A 21,377-nucleotide genomic window follows, 5' to 3' on the forward strand; every position below is an offset into this window, starting at 1 on the left:
CGCGCAGAAAGCGATTGTAATCATAATCATGAAGCGCAGTGTTGTCGAATCCAAAGGATACTGAAGATCGGACCAGACCTTCATCGGTATTCGAAGACTTAGAATCTTTGAGATACAGCCTTTCAAGGATCCACTCTTGATATTGATAAACTTATATCGTTAACACACTCCAGCGCAATAGATGGCGGTATCGGCTTCTTCAGTTACTGTGCAAGCCACCAATAAAATCACACAAGAGGAAGACTGATGTTTTGTTTCATCTTTTTGCTGTCAGTGAACTCACAGTTTGTTTTCGACAAAATGTTGTCTTTAGAAGAAGAATCTCCTAATTAATGCTTCATTATTGATCCGATTAGTGTGTGTTTACATTCCAACGTACAGCCAGGAGTGTACGGTTTGGAGTCTGCCCGAAAACAAGTGAGATAAGAACATTTTTTTTTCTCTATTACTGTTGTCACAGCTTTCGTCTTTGAATTTGGTTATAACCAGATAGTCTCCATAAAAACATGTCAACATATAATTTGACTTTGATATGTAGTAGCTGTTGTTTTAGCAACGTTAGCAATTCGAGTATTTCTTCAGTATTGAGTTTATCACCAATGTTTTGAAATTATTTGAAAATTATCTAAGTTAACTGTTTAAAGAATCATGGTCGGTCGGTAGCTGCCAAGCTAGCGTATATAATAATTCGGTTTCTCACAGCAGTCACAGATTTAATTGAGCGGATATAATGTGTTTTACGGCAACAGTTGCGAGAATACAGCTAAGTGCATAAAAAAGCTTTTTTAGTAAACGATAGAAGTCTACGTGCACACTTTATTATTAATTGCTGTCCGTAACAGCTGCCCTTCTAGAATAGATTTGATTGCTTTGCCTAGGTTTGTTCATCGAGAACGTTTTTTAATGTTAATAAAATATACAAAACAACACACATTTCAGTTCTATAATCTAGGTAAAACAGTAGCTATCCTAGACGATTTCTTAATGGTCAAAGCTTAACTCTGTTATTTAATATGGAATTTTTTTTTTTGGAAAAAGGGAAAATATAGAACATGCTTCATAAGAGATGGAAACGCCTTCAAATTTGAGAGCATTCACTGTGTTAATTTTAAGAAATATTGAAATGCTGTCTAATGTTGTGAGGTGTCTTGTTTTCTAAATCCAATTATAAGCTATATTCCAGTAAGTAGAAAAATTACACTATAGAATCTTACAACAATGAGAAATACTGGATGCATACAAGCTCTGATATTCTGCTTTTCATATTTCATGACCTCTGAAAATAGGACATTTTACAATATCATCTTATTTTGGAAGTTTGCTTTCACTGATGTATCAGTTACTTTTCACTTTTCTTGGTTGGGATCATAGTGGCAGCAGACTGACAAGGTCAGTTCAGACTTTGTCTTCATCCACATATTCCTGCACATTCTGCAGAATCCCCAGACAGTCTCAAACCGACTGTTCAATATAATCTCTCCACCAGGTCCTTTGTCTACTATGTGGTCTCTGCCCAGTGGGACATGCTTGATGTATCTTGAGGATACTGCCTAAGAACCATCCAGGAGGCATCCTTGTAAGGTGCCCAGACCATATCAACTGGCTCCTCTCAATTCGGAGTAGCAGCAGCTCTACCCTGAGGCACTCTCTGATTGTTGAGCTCCTTAGTAGGGTAGTCCTGGCAGTCCTATGGTGGCATCTCATTTCAACCACCTGTACGCTCTGCCTTATTTTTTCACTCACTTACCCACAGCTTGTGACAGTAGTTTGACCAGTACACACAGAGCTGATGAAGCAGACTGAACTCCTGCACAGACTGATACAGTGTTGGTAACATTGCATCACTGTTTCTCTTTACAATGATTGTGTAGGCAGTTGAACAAAACCTTAAATAGCATAAGTAAGGGAAATATGACAGCTGGTTTATTAGTTTCACAAATGCAAAGCTCATTTTACACCAAAAGCCTCACAGCTCGTGCCCGTGTATGTTGGGATCTGAAGCATTCATTTCTGTGCTTTCTTGCACTGGATTAGTAAATATACATTACAGAAATATAAATATCAGATTGAGTCAGATTTTTGTAAACATTTATTACCACTGTAAGTGATTGCATAACATTCCTTACCCTAATGAGATTTTCACTTGTTTGCAAAGTTTTGATTTTAACTGATGCCAAAGTGCAAACTATTACACGATGCTGAAATATCACTCGTGCTGGATAGACTAGATTATAGGGATACAGTAGAAAATATTGTATGAATACACAGTTGTGCCCCACAAAAAATTCTTATTTTTTATTTTAAATAGATGTTCTGCATGCTGACAATTTTGAGTGTAAAGGCCACTTTAATATGACAGTTGGACTCTGGACCATTGCTGTTTGGTCAAAATTGGCAATTAAGAGGAGTCCAATTTTTATTATCCCCTGCTGGCCGAAAGGCCCGAAGGGGGATTATGTCGTGGCGAAGTCTGTCCATCCCGGAAAGGGTTCTCACCTTTTTGAAATCAACTCCTCTGACAGTTTTTGGAGGAATTTCATGAAACTTGGCAAAAGGCTTTGTTATAGGACAGTAATACGCATATTGCAATTTCATTTGCAATATATTGTAGCGGGGAATATTGTGCTCTCAGAGCACTCTTGTTCGTATGTTGTGAGGTACTAATCTGAAGTCTACTTCCAATGCCAAGCAAATAACCTAATTTGCAAATAGCAGGGATGTTGGCTCTAGCTAAAGTATGCAGTATATGGCTTTCAGTATGTGGACACCTGAACATCACAGCTAGATGTGATTGTTGAACATCCTTTTCTAAAACTGCAAGTGTGAATAGGGAGCTAGTGTCCCTGTTATGTTTATTACTCTAGCAGCCTCCACTTGTCTGAGAAAGCTTTCACTAGATTTTGGAACATGACTGTGGGGATTTGTGCCCATTCAACCATAATAATATTAGGGAGTTTGTGTTTCCAACAATTTACGTTGGACACAAAGACATGGCACACAGTCAGCATTCCAGTTTACACGAAAAGTGTTCAGTGGGGTTGAGCTCAAGGCCTGATGCAAATCACTGAAGTTCTTCCACACAACCTTGGCAAATAATGTCTTTATAGACCTTGCTTTTGTGTATGGGACATTGTCATTGTGTAACAGGCTTGGGCCCCTTGTTCAAGGGAAGGGAAATATTAATGCTACAGCACACAGACATTCTACGCAATTGTGTGCTTCAAACTTTGTGGCAGCAGTTTGGGGAAGGACCATACATATGTGATGGTTAGGTGCCCATATAGTTAGTGTGTGTGTGTGTGTTTTTTTTAACCTTAAAAAAATTAGGTGCTGCTGCTACCAGCCCTATCTTTCATATGGTAGACAAAAAAAAAACAGCCCTAGTCAGTCATGCTGCCATTTTTCTGAATGAAAAGTTTTATTTATCTTGAGGCAAAATAGAGTTCATTGTTTAAAGGATGTGATTATTTCTTAAAGATACTGAAAACCATTAAAATGGTTTCTTAGCATTGACAAACTGTAGATGCTTTGCTTCTAGGCAATATTAAATGTAAAAATAACAAATCTTGTAACATGAGCTACCTATTATATTTTGAGGTTCTTCTTTTTTAGCTTTGACAACTTGTAGGTGCTTTGCCTTTACTATTTTAAATAAACAAGGTATATACTTGTATAGGCAATATTAAACCTAAAAGTAAAAATGCAACATCAAGTTGGTATCTTGTATCCATCAGTTTCTGATATCCAGCTTATATCTTGGAATCTTATATCCATCAGTATCCATTATCAATATCGCATTTCTGCCAGGGTCGTGGGAGAAGCAGGAGCCAATCCCAGCTGATGTTGGGCGAGAGGTGGGGTACACCCTGGGCCGATTACCAGTCTATCACAGGGCTAACACAGACTACGTTTACATGCACGTCCAAATCGAGCTGCTGTTGGTAATTGAGCAAAGGGTCCCAGCAGGGGTGCCAGAGAAATCCAATCCTACATGCACAAGTGAAATCGGGCTATTGTGCAAGGTGCATTGTGCACCCGAGCCACACGTGGCGCTACACGCCCCATCGTGTTGGTACACTTCCGGTTGTCGTCATGAAGAAGAGCTATAGTGTTGCCAGATACTGCTGACGTTTTCCAGCCCAAAACATGTTCAAATCCGCTAAAATGCACTTAAAACCCCCAATCTGGCAACACTAGCAGTTCCGTGTTCAAGCTGTTAGGCTTGCTCTAACAGACTATGGCTACAAACTGTCCGGCGCAGACCACTGTTTTGTAAGAAAACTTATTTTGCACAATAATATTTTTCTAAAGTCCATTTTTTGCTTACAATTTAACTTATGTCTTAATAAACACACAAAAAGTTCAGTTGTTTTGTTTTTATTGACATTCTTCAGATGTTGGACATATATACACGCACACAAATACAATGACTTGTTTATGTACACAATTCACAGCTATGCAACAGCTGTACAGATGTATTTGGTGATACAGTAAGTGAGCTAAATTTTAACAGTGCAAACAATGCCACAAAAAGAAAAGATTCATGCCGTTGTCATGATTCGTTGTCATGCCGACCGAGGCTGTTGTGTTTCCTGCTTGTGGTCTCGTCACTCGTCACTTCCGGAAGTAGTTCGACAACTAGCTCGATAGGGTATACATGCACAAAATAGCTCGGCAGAAATCGCATAAACTAGGTCGTGTAGCTCGATTCCGAGAAATCAAGTTCGGTTCAATTTCAGCCGAATTAAGGTGTATACATGGCATTTTGAACTTCGATTTCAGTCGAGCAACGGCAGAAATTCGATTCTCTCTATGTGCATGTAAACGTAGTGACAGATGTACGACCATTCACACCTATGGGCAATTTAGAGTAGTTAGTTGTCTAATCTGCGTGTCTTTGCACTGTTGGAAGAAATCCATGGGGAGAACATGCAAACTCTGCACAGAAAGGCTCCAGTCAGCCATGAGGTTTGAACCCAGAACCTTCTTGCTGTGAGGCGATGGTGCAAACCACTGCACCACTGTGCTGCTCAGTACCTTTTGCAAGAGACCTATTATTTTAGGTTCTTTCTGTAAAAAGATAAGCATGTCAATATTTTCTGAAGCAAGGTGAAAATGGCTGGAAAAAAATGGGTGGAGAAAACTGTCTCCCTTGCAACAGAGGTTCCCAGGGCACTGATGCCCCTTTTCCACCAAAGCAGTTCCAGGGCTGGTTCGGGGCCAGTGCTTAGTTTGGAACCGGGTTTTCTGTTTCCACTGACAAAGAACTGGCTCTGGGGCCAGAAAAAATGGTTCCAGGCTAGCACCAACTCTTTGCTGGGCCAGAGGAAAGAACCACTTATGTCAGCGGGGGCGGAGTTGTTAAGACCAACAACAATAGCAAGATCGCGAAAGGTCACCATTTTTAAGCGGCGAGAAGCAGCAGCTGTACAAATGCGAAGTCATCCATTATTATTATTATTGTTGTTGTTGCTGCTGCTGCTGCTTCTCTATGTTGTTGTTGCTATGATGTTCATGCCAAGGTTTATACAAATGCAGCGACGTAACTGACGTATACAGCGACGTAACTGACGTATACAGCGACGTAATGACGTGGCTCCACTTAGCACCCCGAGCTATGGAAAAGCAAACTGGTTCTCAGCTGGCTCGCAAGTTGAAAGAGTTGTGAACCAGCACTGGCCCCGAACCAACCCTGGAACTGATTTGGTGGAAAAGGGGTATGAGGCACTGTGCTCTAAGTTTTGCAACATGGGAGAGCTTTGAATGGTTTGTTTTTCACCACAAAAAGCATCCACATGAAACCAATACTTCCCTCAAGTTTCTAGCCCTTTCTTCTCCCACAGTTTTTGAGATATTGACCCCCAAACCAACTTTAACTCGTCCATCTTGTGCAGAGTATTGTGCCTTTTTTTTTTAGTTGCCATTTTAATCACTAATTTTCCTATAGACAGTGGCTGGGGACAGTTTTATGTCCCTCGGAGCAACTTCAGCAATATTAATTTTTTTAAAATGGCTACTGGCACGAGTAGATGCTTCAGTCCAAAAGCTGTGGAAATTTGCCGATATCGTAAGTTATGAGCTCCCCTGTAGATTAATTAAAGTCTATTTTTCAGTGGATATTTTGTGATTCAAGCTGATAATTGAAAAGTGAAATAGCTTGCTTGTTAGCCATGTACCAATCAGTTTCTAGTCAGCTAACAAGCACAGTGCTGTGGACATCCGCTGCGCTGCTGTTTAAATTAGCAAGCAAGCCAAATGTTTGGTAACATTTTCAAACAGCTATTTGTTTGCCTCCATATAAAGCATGTATATATATTAGGGCTGTCGAAGTTAACGCGATAGTAATGCGTTAATGCGATCTCAATTTATTGCGATTAAAAAAAAAAGTGCCTTTAACGCAAATTCTAATTTGGCCCTGCGAGTCACCCGTAGTTCCTGTTGAGGCTTGTCGCGCGCTGCTTCAATAAGAGTGTGAGTGATGGAGAAAGGTCTGTTAAACGGGAAGTTTCATTTCAAAAGTAGAGTGTGATTGAGCATAGACATATAAACATAGATGCCGCCTTCTGTGTAGAATCATACGTCATCCCTGTACCAACAGGTTTACCGTCCAAACGAGATCACATGGGATTACCTTTCAGAGGTGAGACTGGAAAAATACTTTTCATTGTATTTGGTCATTATAACGTAATATTACGAACAGATTTTCCTGACTTTGTGGCCAATATGAAGTCTCGCGCATAATAGCCGCTCGGTGAAACCTGTCTCCAAACAACGAAGTACTTCCTTCGTAACTACACTGATAACATTTTGTGTTTTTGTCAAACATTGGAGCTTTGTATTCATTCTGAAGGTTTATTGTTATTAATATTGAATAAAAAGTAACTGGGATACATCATTGTTAATTATCATTCAAATTTTAGGTAAATTATTTTAATTTGCATCTTATACGGATTTTATAAGGGAAATGCGGATTTTGGAGGTTGGTTATACAGGTTTGATTGACCAAAGGTTGACATGTATGTTTATAACCATCACCATTAAAAGTTATGTGTTGTTTTAATGCCTGTTTGTTTCCCAAATATATACATGTGTGTGTTAATGGGTGAATAAAAGGCATCGAGTTAAATATTATTGTAGAAAGGGGCTTTATGAAGTTCAGTCCATTTACTTGCATTGGTTTACGGGGAAGATTTGCCACATCCAATATGGCGGACACTCTGACGTATCCCAGCAACGGGGCCACCAGCTCAATGCGGCGTCTATGTTTATAATATGTCTATGGTGATTGAGTTGGTTTTGGTATGCACTTATACTTTTGCAAAGTGAGATTTCAGTATGCTGTAGCACTGTGATATGACACTAAATGTCTTTATTGAAGTCCAACTGCAATTTATTTTTGTTTGCACAGTACTGTGAAGTCCTATAGGCTGTGACTGAATACAACTCCAGCACAATTGAAGTCTTATTTCATTTTTATTTTCTTTTGTCACACATGTCTGAACTGAGACACAGTAGTATGTGACTACATGTTTTATATTTGAGATTACAGCTCCCTAATCCATCACAAAATCCAATTTTGTGTTTTGTATGTTCAGTACTGCCTAGTACTGTATGTGAGTGAATAAACTCCCTTACCATTTTCTCTTGTCCCGGCAGTTTTTAACAAGTACTTTTAGCATAAAATGTGTTCACCATTTTAATTGTAACATTTCACTTTAAAAGCCTTATTCATTTACATAGATTTAAAAAAATGCAATTAATCGCGATTAACTATATGAAATTCTGAGATTAATCGCGATTCATTTTTTTAATCGTTTGACAGCCCTAAAATAAATAAATATAAATATATATATATAAGAGCTATGAGAACTTGGTGCGTGAGATCAAGCAGAATGGTGTGTGTGAGGTATGCATGAGACTAACTTTATCATCATGTCTTCCCACATGGCTCGTTAGTGGCCTTGGGGTGCTCCTGGATAAATCTTTGATTTAGCAGTTGCATGTAGTCTGTTCTCGTGGCCTGCTGTGCATCAACACCAAGCAATGACTCTACTCTACTCCATAGCCTCCTTGTGGCCCTCAGGTCAAAGAATACCTATTTTTGCAGGGCACTTTTATCCAACCTACAAACATGGCCAAGATACACTGCAACCCTGTTATAACACAGTCAAGTTAACAATATGTGTTAATGCCATAAAACAAAGGCTTAAGTGTTGCCAGGCAAAACAAACCTCGCCTGGCAGCACTTATTAAATTCCTATATGTTGATAATGGTAATATTTCTCAATCAGCAGCTGTCAGGTTATAGTCCTATGAAAATGCATGACCTAGAGTTATTTCTAACTCTAGGTTAGAGACATTTCAGAGTCATTCAAGGTCAAAGGTCATGGTGCCAAATGAAAGTCCATATGGCACTTCCTATAAGTTGATAATGGTAAACATCTGTCTACCATCAGCTGTTTTGAAGTTATAGTCTTCTGAAAATCCGTGATCTTGAGTTTGACATTTCAAAGTCACTCAAGGCCAAAGATCATGATGCCAAATGAAAAGCCATATGGGAGTTCCTATACGCTCATAATAGTAAACATTTGTCTATCGGCAACCGTTTTTGAGTTATAATGGAAAATGTCATTTTGACCAAAAGGTTGACCTTTTCGGTGACCTTGACCTGATTACCCCCAAAATTTAATCAGGTAATCTATGGACCATTGCCCACCTACCCTGAAAATTTGAAATCAATCGATGCAACCGTCTACACGCTAAATTGTTAAGTCAGACACACGCAAACAAACAAACAAACAAGGTCAAAGGTCATGGTGCCAAATGAAAGCCCAGATATGACTTCCTATATGTTGATAATGATAAACATCTCTCAATCTCTAACCGTGTCAAAGTTATAATGGAAAATATGCAAGTTTTAACAATGACCTTGACCGATGACCCTCCCCCCCGACATTTGACCCTCAACTGCTAAGAAAACTATGAGAAATACCCCATCATGTAGCATATCAATGGAAGCAGAATTGTAAGATGAACATTTTGGAATTGGTTTGAAGTAAATATGATGACTATGAAGGAAGATATCACACATGCACAAAAAGATTTTGACCTTTTGGTGACCTTGACCAGATGACCCTCAAAATGTTGGAGGTTCTATTTGAGACCAGTGCCCATCTATCCTGAAAGTTTCATGAAGGTTGGTCCAGCCATTTTCCCATAGTGTTGCTAACAAAAAACAAAACAAGGCAAAACAAACCTTGCCCAGCAGTGTGGCCTATTCACCTTATCAGGTGAATCCGTGACCTTCAGTTTGGCATTTCAAGGTCAACATTCATGGTGCTAAATGAAAGCCCATATGCAACTACCTACATGTTGATAATGGTAATATTTCTCAATCATCAGCTGTCAGGTTATTGTCCTATGAAAATCCATGACCTTGAGTTTAACACTTTAAAGTCATTCAAGGTCAAAGGTCATGGTGGCAACTGAAAGCCCATATGGGATTTCTAATATGTTGATAATGGGAAACATCTGTCTGTCATTAACCGTTTTAAAATCATGAGCCTCTGAAAACCCGTGACCTTGAGTTTGACCTTTCAAGGTCACCCATGGTCAAAGGTCATGGTGCCAAATGAGGGCCCATATAGGACTTTCTGTATGTCAATAATATTAAGTATCTGTCTATCTTGAATCATTTCGCAGTTATGAGCCTCTGAAAATCCATGACCCTGTGTATGACCTTTCAAGGTCAAAGGTCATGGTGCCAAATGAAAGCCCATATATATGACTTTCTGTATGTCAATAATATTAAAGGTCATAGGCAATGGTTGGAGGTGAAACGTAAACTATCAACTTTATTGTCTAGAAGAACGACCCAAAAAGCAAATTCAGTCTTCCTAGTGTCTAATGTGCACCCTAAAATTGAATAAAACGGTTAAAATATACTGTTTTGCCCATTTCCAAAGGTTTATTTACATCTCACTTATGCGTACTTTCACCACCAGGGGACAGTCGTCGTGACGTCATTCAAGCCAAACAGACTGGGAGCAGTTCTGTGTTTACTTGCGAACCGAGCACACGTGTGTGGACTTTGGCTGTGAGAGGCTGTGTAAAATGTCTGATAGCGATTTTGAAGTAGGAACTCCTCCAAATTGAATATCGAGAGGTGAAACCATATATGTATGAACCTATGGCTGTTGCAAAGCAATCGGTGAATGTGGCTCACTGGTTTGACCGCGTGGAATTGGACAGCAACTTGGCCAACTCTGATCGCAGTGACCCCGAACCTCAACAAGACTCGTGCCCAAATGATTTATCCTGGTAGTTATGATAAATTCTTACTTTCGTCGTAATACTAAATAAGAGCCCTTTTGAAGAATAATTAAACCGCCCTCCCCAGTGGATATAGGTAACGATTACTTGACAGTGTGTCGGTAGGCCACATTAGTCTGCCATCCGCGGCATTATACTATTTATAGCCTACTCTGAGCGAGGAAATATCCCTTTGTCTCAATTCCACAATGATTGTACAAGATCCCTCAGGATTCTTGACTTGTCAATTGCAAGCAAAAGTAAAAATGTTTACCTCCAATCTTCTCCTTTTTGCTTGAGCGTTGCTGGTCCATTTCTTCTTTGACTGACTGCTTGATTTTGTTTCACGTGCACAATCCACTCTCTGCCTCTTCTCTTTCGGAAAAAGCCAACCCTCTGGCTTCACGCGCACAGTCCACTCACTCTGCCTCTTCTCCTCTTTCGGAAAAAGCCAACCCACTTGCTCCGCCTCTTCTCCTCTTTCGGAAAAAGCCAAGCCACTTGCTCCGCCTCTTCTCCTTTTTCGGAAAAAGCCAACCCTCTCGCTCCGCCTCTCCTCCTTTTTCGGAAAAAGCCAACCCTCTCGCTCCGCCTCTCCTCCTTTTTCGGAAAAAGCCAACCCTCTCGCTCCGCCTCTCCTCCTTTTTTGGGAAAAGCAAACCCTCTCGCTCTGCCTCTCCTCCTTTTTCGGGAAAAGCAAACCCTCTCGCTCCGCCTCTTCTCCTTTTTCGGGAAAAGCAAACCCTCTCGCTCCGCCTCTTCTCCTTTTTTGGGAAAAGCAAACCCTCTCGCTCCGCCTCTTCTCCTTTTTCGGAAAAAGCCAACCCTCTCGCTCCGCCTCTTCTCCTCTTCCGGAAAAAGCCAACCCTCTCGCTCCGCCTCTTCTCCTTTTTCGGAAAAAGCCAACCCTCTTGCTCCGCCTCTTCTCCTCTTCCGGAAAAAGCCAATCCTCTCGCTTCGCCTCTTTTCCTCTCTCAGGAAAAGGTAAAAACTTCTTCCTGAACCAGTCCCGTTGTTACAATTCATTGCACAACAATAAGGCATGCAGTGTAAAACCCGATTACATTGAAAATTTTGAGTAGTTGTATTTTAGTAAACTATGATTTTTAAGTAATAGAAACATACTTGTTCAAGTACTTTTTACTCAGTAATTTTAAAGTGCTGATGACACGTTTTTGACATCTTTGGCGATGTTTTATAACATAAAAAGTAATTCCTGATGATCCATATATTAATTCACGAAGGCGCCTATTTTACAAGTTATGATAAAAAAATGCGGCTATTTGGGCAAATTTGACAGGGCTGCAGCACCCAGGAGGCGAAAGAGGAGGAGGAGCTATATGACGTCAGCGAAAGAACCTTCCTCCTAACTTACCAGTTTGTTGTTGATGCGACAGGTGTTCAGTTTGTCATTATTAGTATTTTTATTATACATTATTATCTAGTTATTATGCCTTCGCATTGTGTTGCCGGATTTTGCTCCAAAACCTACAAGGATGGGGTAAGTTTATTCAAGTTTCCCAGAGATCCCGAGCTGCATGCGAAGTGGGTGAAGCAAGTCAGGCGCACTCGTGACAAGTGGGAGCCCTCACCAACATCCGTCCTGTGCTCTGAACACTTCGATTTGGATTGTTTTGACACCCTTCCCAGCTTAAAAGAATCTCTTGGGTGTTCAGTTCAGCACAAACATGTGTTACTACCATCAGCAGTGCCTACACAGTGTTGCCAGATTGGGAGGTTTCCCGCCCAGTTGAGCGGTTTCAAGTGCATTTTGGTGGGTTTTGAACATATTTTGGGCTGGAAAATGTCAGCAGTATCTGTTGCCAGATACTGCTGAAGTTTTCCAGCCCAAAATATGTTCAAAACCCACCAAAATGCACTTGAAACCGCCCAACTGGGCGGGATTCCTCCCAATCTGGCAACACTGCCAGTATTCCGGAGGGGGTCTACTCGTAGCTATGCCGGATCCAAAGACAGTCCTCCTGTCAGAACATGTGTTGTGAAACGACATAAGATAAAGGTACGTAGAGCTATAGATTCTACATGATAATCATAAATGTAATCATAAAGTCGGCGTGATATCAGTCATGTATTTGCTTGTGAAAGCTTGCGGCTTTCATGTAACTGCCGCCTAGCGACGAGAGGCAAAGGGTAAAGAGGGTAGGCTATCATAGATTCTATTCGGAAGAGATCAACACAATTCTGGACTCCCAGAAGAGGAAGAGCTAGCACTAGAGAGTTCACCGGCGTTTTCATGCGCCATTTCCATTGAGTAGAACCAGAGTAGAACAGCCAGTGAACCGCAGCGTGTTCTCCCGCTGACGTCACAACATGGCCGCGAGCCACGGACCCAGTTTTCTTGCGCTGTGCAATTAAAAGTTGGATATTTGCGTAACAACAGCTTCTTTTCACGTAATTATAACAGAAATCTAACGTTTGCCATGTTGTATAGTTTATTTAAGAAATTGCATAGAGTCATGTTCATGTCATCAGCCCTTTAAGTGATAGTTACTCAATTACAATAACATTCTAAATTAAGTTACTTTTAGTCAGTATTTTGTTGTCAGAGTACTAATAAAAATCAAGTATAGCTAACTGTAAAATTGAATTACCTTTAACCAAAAAACATTTAATTTCTCAGTGAGGAAATATTCACTTTAACTTGTTTAATTTCAGGAAAGCTGTACAAACCTCCTAAAACTTAAACATTTTACTTAACATCTACTCAATTCTAGAAGTTAGTTACTTAAATGTTTTGTTGAAACTGATTACATAAATTAAATTGTGTATTTTTGACTCAAAAATACAAACACATTTTGAGTAAACATTAAAAACAGTTTAACACAGATGATTTAACTAAAGTTACTCTTTTATTGAGTTACCAAAAAAGAACAGGCAACACTGCTGAGATTAGAAATTCAAAAACAGTGCAAGGCCCTTGAGAAATGGCCTTAGGACAGAATGTGTAGACTATGCCATATGCCCAACAAAGGCACTCAATCACATGGATACCAAATTATAATGATCTTATACTGCCATACCCTAGTGAAAAATAAATGTGCTAAGTGTACTAAAATTTAGCATACTTTTGTGTACTTGAAGCCACACTAATCATCGATATACTTCGTGTGTTTATGATTAGTTAACTTGAGGCATGCTGTTTTGGAACAACTAATTTTGTACTAAATATATTTTAATTGTAATTAAATTGTAGAAAAGTGCAACTTGAAGTGTATTTAGTGTACTTTTATGTGCTAAATTACACATAACTTTCACTTAAAGTATATTTTTGAATAATATATTTCTATAAAGTGTAATATAGTATTATTTTAGTGTGTTGTGTTAGCGTGAAAGCGTGATGTTGGTATACTTTTTATATGTTTCCAAAGAGTACAATTTGTGTAAGTACATTTTCAATATACTATTGAAAATATGAATATACTTTAAATACAATAAAGCACATTTATTTTTCACCAGGGTATCTATTCTGCTCAACAAGTTTCAAGACTGCCAGTAATGGCCTACAAACACATCAGAAAGAAATTATATGCCTATAAATACTATGGCAATATATGTAATGGTTGACAACTGTCACCATATATATTATATTTCCCAACCCTATCCACTTCTATACAATGCAAACACTGGAACAGTAACATCAAAAATATAGAATACTGGTATTTATTAAACAGTGTAAGGGCCTGAGGACAGAACCACCACATTTATGAGTGGACAAAGAAGTTTTCTGGAAAAATCACTTAAAAGACTGTTTATGGATAAAATATCTGTCTGTTTAGCTAATTAACAAATTTGAATATCTTATGAGGTTAAGATACTGCTATAATCACATCACACATCACATCACATTATCTCTAGCCGCTTTATCCTTCTACAGGGTCGCAGGCAAGCTGGAGCCTATCCCAGCTGACTACGGGCGAAAGGCGGGGTACACCCTGGACAAGTCGCCAGGTCATCACAGGGCTGACACATAGACACAGACAACCATTCACACTCTCATTCACACCTACGGTCAATTTAGAGTCACCAGTTAACCTAACCTGCATGTCTTTGGACTGTGGGGGAAACCGGAGCACCCGGAGGAAACCCACGCGGACACGGGGAGAACATGCAAACTCCGCACAGAAAGGCCCTCGCCGGCCCCGGGGCTCGAACCCAGGACCTTCTTGCTGTGAGGCGACAGCGCTAACCACTACACCACCGTGCCGCCCACTGCTATAATCATAAAATCCAATCCCGCCATAAAAAGTTCTGTTTACCACTTTTCCTATTGTGACAGAATACACTAACAGACATCATAGAAGTAGTTATAGCAGTACAAATGGTATGACAAGATGTTCACAATACTGTTTGTACTGCTGTAACCATTTCTGTGAACACATCCATACAGTACAAACGCTACATCCAGCATTATTTTCAAACAGTAACACATTCAAAATTGAACAAGAATAGTTTCAAAAAACATCTATAAGATGTGTTAAAAGAAACAAAAATCATCTCATTTCTCTGTGCAAAAAATGTAGTGCAAGTGTATGTATGTTTGGGTTACATGTACATGAAACATAAGTCAAGGAGCAACCTTATATTTGTCATTACACTTGTGATTACTACACAGCAAAAGGTCATTTTTAAGGCTCAAAACCCTAGGTCTCATCTAACCAAAATCCAGGCCCATCAACATTTTCTGGACAAAGTCAAATATATTGGACATGTCTTTTGGGTAACTTAGATGCAGTGCAAAAAGCATGACAAATGCATCATCAGATGTACGGAAATCAATGTTACCCTCAAGCACAGTCGTGCAGTCTTCTCTGGGCAGAAGAATGTGGCATCTGATGAACTGGCACTGATCAAAAGGAGTCCAACCGGTATGTTGTCTTGTCATCTGTAGACAAGAACAGAGCGGTTACCTATGAAAACAGACTGCCTCTGCCATTTCCAAAGGCTGCCTGCTGAAAAAAGCAACAGTGGCCTATCACAAGACAAATAGCAGTCAAAAACGATTGCAATCCAAAAATGTGATTTTGATTCAGTGATGAAAATTTTATTTGTATACATGAATTATTTGGTGCAAAGTGAGAGTTTTCATTCATTTATTCACAAATTGGAGGCATTACTTTTGATTAACAAAATAATAATTAATAGACAATTGTTCATGTTGTCCAGCTATTTATTTCACCTCATCCCAGCCCCATCTTGGAATGTGTAATGCAATCATATGTGGTCACTCTGAGATCCCTTTAGAGTCCACGTTTTATAGTTAAAACAATGTAGTCAGGTGCCCTGGTGGCCCAGTGGTTAAGGCGTATACCATATAACAATTTCAATTTCTGGCCGCGGGAACCATCACATGAATTTCTTGAGACAAAAGATCAACGTTGAGAGCATGTTGATTTTGTATCAAATAGGGAACAGGAGAAAGTAAAAATGAAGGCCTCAAAAAATCCTTTTATAGTATGTTAATTTTAAATACATCCATAAGTGAACAGGATATTCAAAATGTGCTTATTTCCATCCGTATTTTCCATCCATTCTGCCCTACCATGACTACAATTTTAATAGTAATATTCAACCTCTGAATTTTTTTTTATAGGGATTTAGTGGATTAGATAAACAAAAAATTTAACTCTTTGACCAAAAGTAATGACTTGCATCCCAATGCTTCAGAAATCCAGAGTCATCCTCATGCAGATATGCAGGGAGGGCATGGAGGACAGCAGCACGTCTGATGTGGGCATGAACTTGTTCCTTGGGAACAAGAACATGTTCTTGCCTTACTATGACAGATAAAGTATAGCCACACAATACTACATTAACACAAATAGCCCTCCCATATCTTTACAGATGACAGTTCTTCCAAAGATAAATCAAAATCTACTATAGTATCATTATCAAGCACCCAGAATCTTAACCGACTAACCTGGAGGTCATAAATGCTGAAGATCTGACTGAGGACATTAGCTGCTTTCCCTGGGTGTGCAGCTTTCTTCCTGAACAAGCTCTGAAGACGAGGGGCATGTCGATCCAACTCAGTATAGAAACAGTTCTTGAGGTTGATGTTCGAGAGTCTGTGAAACTCTGTACAGATCTGCAAAAAATAAAATGACTGTTAGAGTGCAGTGTGTGTGTCCTTTCTGACGAGCAAAAATCAGACAAATGGCAATGAAAACACCAGACTATGAACACTTGTAAGCTTACCACAACCTATTTGGAGTAGTTTAATCTACATTTGAGTAGAATCATCCAATGTCTCACAGACAAAGTTGCGCAAAATAATCATATTAAATAGTTCTGCTCAAGAAAATTTATTTTTATTATTTTACCTGTGACACTCCATTTTGAGTGCAGGCCAGTGGTCCAGGATCTCATCTACAGGGGGATCACTGCTGACGACCTCTTGGCGCTGCAGGGCAAAGGTGGTCTGCATTAATTGTCTGATCAGGGGAAGGTTCTTGTCGCTTAATTTCACCTCATCTACAATTTGGAGTCTCAATTGTTTAAGGCTTGCAGCATCTTCACCTCTTGAAAAACTAGGGAGGAAACTGACCTCTGCCCTTTTTGGTCTTTTGATGTTAGTATGGGGAGCTTGTTTGTCTGGGTTGTTTCTGCTCCTTTTGCCAGAATTTATAGCTACCTCAGGAACACCTGCGCGACTCAACTTGGTGCGAAAGTTCCTCATCTTAAACTTCAGACTATTTTCCCAACCATACCATCCTGGCTCTTTTAGACAAGGATGTTTAGTGACAAGCGCTCCTGATACCATTGAAACTTCCTTATCATTGGGGGTATGCTTTGAAACTATGTATTTTGGCAGCAAGGGTCTCAAGAATGACATGCTTTTGTCCCCTTGATAACTTGAGTTTTTCCTGTTCTGTCATAATATAAAATTTCCATCAATGAGCACAAACTCTACCTCACAGGAAAAACTGGGCACTAGAAAAACATCAGGCCATCTGTTAACCCTGTCTGGAGTCGTGGCATGAGGCAATATTATTGTCATCTGATGCTACCGAACTGACGTCGCTTTCAGACCTGATCACTTTCAGCACAGCCCTTTGTGGAAGTTCCTCAGTGTCTAAAAGGGAACATAACTGTCCATCAAAATCTGGATCTTGGTATGATAGGTTAAAGTCAAAATCTAGTTTAAACTTTTCTTTCATCATAGTTTTTAGCTCATCCACGGATTCTGGATGTGAAGATAGTCATCTTCCTGACAATATCTGTGGAGGTATGGACATGAAGTAGAATGTTTTGAGCTGGCATTTCCTATTTTTAGGAAGAAAAAGAGAATTTACCAATGAGAACCATTCAGTTGGACAACACAATCAGGATTTTACTCAAAATAATTGCTGGTAATTAATTTCAAATTTCATTTTCAAAAGAAACATTGTATTTGACTGTGTAGGTGCATTTGGGTAATTGAGTGATCAATCTCATTAAATCTGAAGGTTAATAATTAAAATTGAATCAGTCTCATTTGAATCATACCATTGAATCGTTTTCATTGAATCAGTCTCATATATTATCATTAAATCACTCATGGAATCAGTCTCATTAATTAATACCATTAATTTTTGTGCTTAATAATAAATTACCAAACAGCTAAATTATGGTATTCCAATTATTATGATCACTTACCGTATTACACAACCTATATGCACCTTTAGAATTCTTGGAGATTGGGGACTTCAAAGATATTGGAACACAAATAAACACACAGTTTCAATAATAAATGAATTTATTGTAAAAAAGATAAAAATAAAAAATGGATAATGGCAGTTGAAATATATACAAACAGTGAGGTGTGAGTGAAAACAAAAGATTAGCTTTGTGTGCTAATTAAGATGTGTTTGTGTGTGAGGCCTTGTGACCACGTGTTTCTAAGTAAAGCAAGGAAAATTAGCTTTGGTAGCTAACTAAGACAAAGGAATGCTAGCTAGCATGTGTTTGTGTGTGAAAGGCCTGGTGAGGCCTGGAGACCACGTGTTTGTGTAGGCCTAGGTTAGCCTCGTGTGGTTAAGCTAAGACAAAGGGGAAGTTAGCTAAGGTGGGTTTGTGAGGCATGTGACCACGTGTGGAGGTCTAGATTAGCCTTGTGTTTAGCTAAGGTGGTGTTTACATTAGACCTTATCTGTCTCGTTTTCGTTGCGGATGCACTGTCCGTTCACATTAAAACGCCGGGAAACGACTCCACAGGTGGAACAACTTGAATCCGCCAGGGCCCACGTATTCAATCCATTACGTATCTGATCCGGTGCTGTATAAACATTGAGGAACGAGGATACGCTGTGCTGAGCTCTAGCTAATGTCGTCATTGGACAACGTCACTGTGACATCCACCTTCCTGATTCGCTGGCGTTGGTCATGTGACGCAACTGCTGAAAAACGGCGCGGACTTTCACTTCCTGCTATTTGTCCTGAATCACTGCTCGTGCGCTTCACTCGCACGCGCTCTGTGAGCTGCGCAGGGCCGGAGTGCGCACCCTCCAGAGGGCACTCGCTGTTCAGGGCGGAGTGATTTGGAGCGCAGGATGCCTGCGGAGCCGAGCATATCCGTGTATTGGCGTTGCTGTGTGCACGCGAATCGTGCATTGGCGTTGCTGTGTGCACGCGAATCGTTTTAAAAACGTTAATCTGATGATCCGCTGATACGGTCTAATGTAAACACCACCTAAGACAAAGGAATGCTAGCTAAGGTGTGTTTGTGTGTGTGGGGGAGGAACACCACGTGGTAAGGCCTATGGCCTAGCAAAAGAAAGGCTAGCATGGGTTGCTAGCTAAGGTATGTTGGTGTGTGTGGGGGAGGACCGCCACGCGTTTCTAAGACAATACACTTAGCTTTGGATGCTAATGGGACAAAAGAAATTAGCTGTAGGCTACTTTCACTAGCTTATAACAGTACTGAATCCACTGAAACCTTGATAAGGTCAAAATGTGTGATAAAGAAATTAAAGTGTTAGTGAGGAATAAAGAGAAGCATGCACAGCCTATCTATTAAACAATTGAGAGATTAAAACAAAACAATAATCAATTCAACACACTGCGTGTTTGCAGTGTAACAATTAAACCGTTCCTGAGTGTAAATTCGCACTACTTCAATAAAAGCTAATTCCTAAGACTAGGTTTTTGATTATGCCCAAAAATGCCAGTCTTACGCGAGATTGAGAAGATGTCCCGAGACTTTTGGAGTTTTCGTTGTTGTGGAGATCTCCGTGAAGCACAGGGAATTTTTTGGAGAGGCTGAGTTCACAGGAGCCCGTAGAGACTTCTGTAGAAAAACAAAGAATTCTTGGTCCGACGCTTCGTAGCTCGTGGGAAGGAAATCTTTGTAGAACAAGGTGCACAGCGCTTTCAGTTAAAAAAAAAAAGGGTCCAGCCGCTTTCTCAACTTTGAATTAAAACTGCTTGGGCGGCAGTCGTGACGTCACTTCTAATACGAATAAAACTGGTTGTAACTCGATTGAGTTAAAGATCGCGCGACTCTGGAGTCTACCTTGGCCAAGGGTAAGAAAGAAATCGCGCTAAATCGTGGATCTTGCAAGAAAGAGGTCTTTTTCTGGTTTGCTCGGGTGAGCAGCCTCTTTGTGTCCAGACAGCTTGAAGTCCGGGATGGAAAAGAGAAAGTATGGCGGATCTCCGGGTTTCTTATGCCTTCCTGTAGGATGTGACATAGGTGATCCCGTCAACGCGGAAGTTGGCTGATGGGAAATGTAGTTTCTTAAAAGGGACTGTACCTACAACTGAGTAATATTAACCTTTTAATGCCTGACATTTACAAGAGATAAAACAGTCAGTTCAGTTAATGTTATAGGCTTGTTATGGTATGCAGTGGCATTAGTAGTACATATGGCCCTTTTCCACTACCCTTTTTCAGCTCACTTCAGCTCGCTTCAGCTCACTTCAGCCCGACACGGCTCGCGTTTCGACTACCAAAAACCAGCACGACTCAGCTCGCTTCAGCCCTGCTTAGCCCCTAAAACTCGCACCGTTTTGGAGTGGGGCTGAAGCGAGCCAAGCCGTGCCGAGTGAGGTTGGGGGCGTGAGCAGACACTCCCCTGTGCACTGATTGGTGAGGAGGAGTGTCCTCACATGCCCACACACGCCCCGCGAGCGCGCTGGGATCTAGTCGAAATGCAACTCCAACAGCCCCGCTCAGCCCGACTCAGCACGGCACGGCTCAGCCCGACTCAGCCGCGTTTGTAGTGGAAAAGCGGCATTATTTTCAGCAGATGGCAAATTATTTTCTCCAAACTTTAAAAGCACTGTATAGGTCCCCACTTCCAAATACAATTTAATCCTGCAAGTCCCTGATCAAAATAAATCTTTTTTTGCGTCAACATCAAATGCCCATCAGTGTTGTATGCTGTGAGATTTACTGTGTCATTTAACTCTGATGGCTGATGCACAGAGTAGTTGCCTGTGGATGTCAGCTCAAATGATCTTAAATGTTCACTGTACTAGTACTCGTAGTTCTTGCAAAGGAAGGAAACAGTGTTAATCACAAGCAGTATTTGTTCAGTCTTGCTGAATTTTGGAAGTCCTCCAGTCTGGCCTGCAGAAACCAACATTCCATTTGCAAGCTCTGTGCCATTTATGGAGACCTTTTGATGTTCTGTATATGTATTAGCTGTCTGTCTTTGTCTCTATGAAATCTCTGGCCACTTGTGGCAGTGTTGCAACTTGGACAGAGGTGGCACTTGAGGCTTGTGTGTGGGGTCTGAAAAATGGTGTACTGAGGTGATATGCCATCATGTGCTGATGCCTCCTTGCAAGAGTGTTCAAGACATTCTTGAAATTCTGTGTGTCATGTATGACTTTTTTTTTTTTTTAAAAAGTGATGTTTTCCTTCAAACCTCATGGTCCATAGGTGAACAAGAGGCCCAAAACGTTTTGTCAGTTTTGGGTAGTGCTCAATGTAATGATGTTTGGGTCGGAGCTTAAAGTCTGGAAACACTGCTTGAAGAACCTGCCTGTGATCACTTATTTTAGTTTGCATGTACTGGATGGATTCCTCTGTGAAAGATGGGGACAACACCAGCTGCACGATT

At 40.3% G+C, this 21,377-nt stretch overlaps 1 protein-coding gene across 4 annotated transcripts in view; it reads left to right on the forward strand.

The window, feature by feature from the left end:
* The first annotated feature begins 243 nt into the window (after positions 1-243).
* fbxo38 (F-box protein 38) overlaps positions 244-21,377 on the forward strand; it is a 406,136-nt gene continuing 385,002 nt past the window's right edge. For all 4 annotated transcript variants that reach the window (XM_060927607.1, XM_060927608.1, XM_060927609.1 and 1 more), the window contains exon 1: positions 244-417. The gene's annotated coding sequence lies outside the window, so the exon portion shown is untranslated. The remainder of the gene's footprint in view (positions 418-21,377) is intronic.

Source organism: Neoarius graeffei, chromosome 8, assembly GCF_027579695.1.
Source record: "Neoarius graeffei isolate fNeoGra1 chromosome 8, fNeoGra1.pri, whole genome shotgun sequence".
Taxonomy (NCBI): domain Eukaryota; kingdom Metazoa; phylum Chordata; class Actinopteri; order Siluriformes; family Ariidae; genus Neoarius; species Neoarius graeffei.